The 5,420-nt window shown below is 45.1% G+C and overlaps 1 pseudogene across 1 annotated transcript; it reads right to left on the minus strand.

Annotated features, from left to right (window-relative positions):
• Positions 1–3,835: 3,835 nt before the first annotated feature.
• LOC101179374 lies at positions 3,836–4,579 on the minus strand (annotated as a pseudogene). Its single transcript, XR_001115705.2, has one exon. The product of XR_001115705.2 is annotated as a peptidyl-prolyl cis-trans isomerase A pseudogene (transcript).
• Positions 4,580–5,420: the final 841 nt, after the last annotated feature.

Below are 5,420 nucleotides of genomic sequence, written 5' to 3' on the forward strand. Positions count from 1 at the left end.
TAAGCTCTCATTTTATAAATTTTCCTTTGTTAACTTTATGTCTCAAACTGATGATGTCAGAGTGTTTTTGAGGGATCTGAGTGTGTAGAAGATAGTTAAGCTGTATATTTATACATTAAGAAATAGGCCAGGCATGGTGGCTCACACCTGTAATCCCAGCACTTTGGGAGGCTGAAGGGGGCAGATCACTTGAGGTCAGGAGTTTGAGACCAGCCTGGCCAACATAGTGAAACCCCATCTCTACTAAAAATACAAAAAAATTAGCTGGGCATGGTGGCACACGCCCGTAATCCCAGCTGCTTGGGAGGCTGAGGCAGGACAATCACTTGAACCTGGGAGACAGAGGTTGCAGTGAGCCAAGATCGTGCCACTAGACTCCAGCCTGGGTGACAAAGCGAGACACTGTCTCACACACACACACAGAAATATAGCAATAGGACTTTTCATGAGTTGGTCAATTTAAATACAACAAATGCCTTTGCCCAGGGCTAGTAGAGTCCTACTACTAGGAAACTTCCGGTTTCTCTACTGAATGCACTGAGCGTGCTGCCTCATCTCTCCCCTCTGGCCTGTCAGAATTCAGCTTCCCCCAGCGCTGGGCCAGCTCTGGCAATCATTAAGCTGACAGCTCACCAATAGAAGCTGTACGTGTTCAGCAAAGACTCAAGGGTGTCCCGAGGCAGATTTCCCTCTGCACAGCTTTCTCCTCTCTGATGCCCTCCCTGCCCCACATGCTCTCCAAATTTCAATCTCAGTCTCTTCAGAAGTGAGTCCCCCAGTGCTCTGCCTGGGTTCCAGAAAGTGTATCCAGGCAGAAGCCAGGGCAAGTGTAGGACTCACCTTACTTGTTAAGGTTCCCTCGGGGACCACAGTCCCTTGTTGCCTGCTACCCAATGTCTGAAGACAGCTGTTTCCTAGGTTTTGTCTGGTTTTCTAGTTGTTAGCAGCAGGAGAGCAACTCTGATGTCAGTGACTCTATTATGATCAGAGGCAGAAGACCCCAAACGAACGTTTTTTGAACTATTTGGCAAAAATTTATCTTTTTTTCCATTTCCAATCTTTTAAAGTAGACACAGATTTGCTTAATATTAAAGCTGATTTTAAGAGCACACAAAAGTTGTGCACAAAGGATAGGATTAAATTCACTAATGCAGAGTGATGAAGAGTAAAAGACACTAAGCAGGTGCCTTCAGCAGAAAACTGATCATCTACGGCAATTACCTAATAATCGGAGGCTGAAGTCCTTATGCTGCAAAAGCAAGAATACTTTAGTGCATGAACTGTAAAGCTGAGTTTGTAGCTATATCTTGGTTTCTGCCAAATAAAATTTTAAGGTCAGAGGCTTCATCTCCTAAATGGGGCCATTCACATTCTGGATCAGGAGTTTGGTGAGTGTGAGACTGACTTTTAATGCTCTTTGTATCTCTTATCACACCTGGGAGAGTTGCAGAGCAAAATAGAGGGATAATTGACTCAACAAGGAATTGGTGTGTGCCTACTATGGCCAGGTTTTCATCTGGGCCTGGGGATGCAGCAGAGAACAAGACATCAAGGGTCCTGCTTGGTGGAACTTAATCCAGAACTGCCACATAGATGGCGAAAAGGGTAGCAGCCTGGAGGGGACAATTTAAAGGATATAAAAAGCCCTGCTTGTAATCAAAGCATCCTTTTACCACTCCACTGCCAAAAGATCACCTTCTGCCTTAAAATCCTCACCTTTGGGCTTGACTTTATAAATTTTTCCCAATACCTGCTATGTGCTGTTTACTGTGCTGGATGCTGAGGGTGATTTGATGATGAGTAAAGCACACCCCCTGCCACCAAGCAGCTTAAAACTGGTGGGGGAAATGAGGCATGTATAAAAACAATGATTCAACTCCCCATAACCACCTATGTCCCCAAGAGCACTGGTTTGAAAGATTGACTGGCACTAGAAGCAGAGTCTCTGCAGTCCTCCTCTGGCAGGCTCAGGCACTGACCTGGCCGGTGGGTTCCACAGGCCAGATATTGAACAGGGAGCTTCTTCCCCGAGGCAAGGAGGCCCTGCAAAAGTAGGGACATGAGTGGGGTGCTGATATAGTTTGGCTGTGTGTCCCCACCCAAATCTCATGTCAAATTATAGTCCCCATCCCCACGTGTCAGGGGAGGGACCTGGTAGAAGGTGATTGGATCATAGGGGTGGATTTCCACCATGCTGTTCTCGTGATAGTGAGTTCTTACAAGATCCGATGGTTTAAAAGTGTGGCACTTCCCCCCTCACTGTGTCTCTCTCCTGCCTCCATGAAAGATGTGCCTTGTTTCTCCTTTGATTATAAGTTTCCTGAGGCCTCCCCAACCATGTGGTGCTGTGAGTCAATTAAACCTCTTTATAAGTTCCCGTCTCATGTAGTTCTTCATAGCAGTGTGAAAATGGACTAATACAGGCACAAAATAAGGGCAGCCAAGGAAGCCAGAAATTGTGTGGAAGCTGGTGTATGAGCCAGCTAGAGAGATTGGCGTATGGGATGCACAGAACAGGGGTAAACTTACTGGGGACTCAGGCAATTGTCTAGAACTTCTGCTCCTCTTCAGGCCTGTTTTTATAACGTGGTTGGCTACCTGGTGGGTGAATGGCTGCACTATGGGAACCAGAACCTGCCTAGATACTGAAGGGATAAAGGAAGTTGGCTGAGGATGTGTAAGATGAGGAAGGAGCTGGGACCCAAAGGAGCTGGAAATGAGGCCTCTTGCAAGAAGGGTGGGCATATGATAGAGACAAATGGACTGAGGACCATGACGAATGACAGGGGACTTTACCCAAAGGGCAGGCTCCAAGATTGAAGGAACTGCTGAGAGGTGGTCCTCGATGTCACAATCTTGCCTGGAGCTCATCTTGGAAAGGGTGAGGAGTAGAGGGGTAGTGACTGCTTCTTGATTGCTGGGTTTACCTGGTTTTCTTGATTTCATAGGTTTACCTGCCACTGGACTTCTGATTGGCAATTCCCCCATGGCGTCCAAATTAACATGTATCACACTGACTTCTTCACTGTCTTCTTTGAAGACTATTTCTCCTGTTATGTTCCTTCTCTTTGGGAGAATTAGCACATTCACCCTGCTGCCTGACACAGAATCTGGGCTTACCTTTGACTTCTTCTCTCTCTTCCACTGTAATCAGTCACTGTTGGTTCCCCATCCATAATATGGGTCCATCTGACCTCTCCTCTTCATCCCACTCAATAAAAAACTCCACGATAAAAGGACTTTATCTGCCTTATGCTCTGAAATACCTCCCATATCTAGCATAGTGCCCTGCCATATTATAGGTGTTCAAGCAATAGTTGTTGCATGAATGAATAAATGCATGAATTGATCCTCACTGCTACTATTTTGGTGTAAGCCCTCATCTTTTCAGATGAACTGCTAGGATAGTCTTACTGAATTCAATGACAGCAAGTCAGAAACCCTTCAACCCATTGACCACAACTCCACCAAAAGGACCTGCTGTGGCCTAAATCTTTGTCTTCCCAAAATTCAGGTTGAAATTTAATTCCCAGTGTGACAGTATTAAGAGTAGGGACCTTAGGATGTGATTAGGTCATGAGGGATTTGCCCTCATGCATGGGATTAGTGTTCCTGTAAAAGAAGCTTGAGGGAGACCTTTTGCCCTTCTACCATGTGACAGTGAGAAGACACCATCTGTGACGAACAGGCCTTCATCAGACACCAGATCTTCTGGTATCTTGATGTTAGACTTCCTAGCCCCAGAAATGCGAAAAATACATTCCTATTGTTTATAAAGTATACAGTCTAAGGCATCTTGCCATTGTAGCCTGAACAGACTAAGACAGAGTGTTTCTTTTTTTTTGTTATTTAGTTTTTATTTCATAATCATAAACTTAACTCTGCAATCCAGCTAGGCATGGGAGGGAACAAGGAAAACATGGAACCCAAAGGGAACTGCAGCGAGAGCACAGAGATTCTAGGATACTGCAGAGCAAATGGGGTGGAGGGGTGCTCTCCTGAGCTACAGAAGGAATGGTCTGGTGGTTAAGATAAAACACAAGTCAAACTTATTCGAGTTGTCCACAGTCAGCAATGGTGATCTTCTTGCTGGTCTTGCCATTCCTGGACCCAAAGCGCTCCATGGCCTCCACAATATTCATGCCTTCTTTCACTTTGCCAAAGACCACATGCTTGCCATCCAACCACTCAGTCTTGGCAGTGCAGATGAAAAACTGGGAGTGTTGGGTCCAGCATTTGCCATGGACAAGATGCCAGGACCTGTATGCTTTAGGATGAAGTTCTCATCTTCAAATTTCTCCCCATAGATGGACTTGCCACCAGTGCCATTATGGCGTGTGAAGTCACCACCCTGACACATAAACGCTGGAATAATTCTGTGAAAGCAGGAACCCTTATAACCAAATCCTTTCTCTCCAGTGCTCAGAGCACAAAAATTTTCTGCTGTCTTTGGGACCTTGTCTGCAAACAGCTCAAAGGAGACGCGGCCCAAGGGCTCGCCATCGACGGCAATGTTGAAGAACACAGTGGGGTTGACCATGGCTAGTAGTACACGGTTTTCCTCAGTGGCGGCGTCTGCAAAGCCAAGACAGAGTGTTTCTAAAATACACTCAGTTCTCATTATTCACAGTGGTTCTGTTCTATAAAGTTGCTGCGAACACTGAATTAATGAATATTAAACCATTGCTCCTAAATGAAAATATAGGATAAGGTTCCTATGAGCCTCTGTTCACAGCATTTTTGTCAGTCCATCAAGGCATAACCTTGTTTCACGCATGTTTCTGTTGAAAGATGCCTTATTTAATGTACATTGCTGATTCATTAACATTGAACTCACAGCTAACAGCACTATAATGTTATCATGCCTGAATGAAGCTTCACACATTTTCTCCATGAGGTGCATCCCAGCCTTCTTGCACTTTGGGACATTAGATAGCACTTCAGCACTATGCTTAGGGCCATTTTAAACAGAGAAATCACCTATGAAAAGCACAAAATTGGGAAAACATGGTATTCTGCAAAAAGGACACTTGTTTACAAAACAAGAGCTGAAACAAGAGGCAGAGTGATGGCTTATTCCACCTTAGCTGGGAATGTGTGCATCAGGTGACTCAAAATTTTCACCACTCATATATCCACAAGTGACCCCAAAACTGTCACAAGTATTGATCTTGAGGTTACAAATAAATGTTAGCAAGAAGTAGTGAATTTGTTGGCCAGGCATGGTGGCTCACACCTGTAATCCCAGCACTTTGGCAGGCTGAGGCAGGCAGATTACCTAAGGTCAAGAGTTCGAGACCAGCCTGGCCAACATGGTGGAACCCTATCTGTACTAAAAATACAAAATTAGCTGGGCATAGTGGAGCACACCTGTAATCCCAGCTAATTGGAAGGCTGAGGTAGGAGAATCGCTTGAACTT

This window comes from Nomascus leucogenys, chromosome 5 (genome assembly GCF_006542625.1).
Source record: "Nomascus leucogenys isolate Asia chromosome 5, Asia_NLE_v1, whole genome shotgun sequence".
Taxonomy (NCBI): Eukaryota; Metazoa; Chordata; class Mammalia; order Primates; family Hylobatidae; genus Nomascus; species Nomascus leucogenys.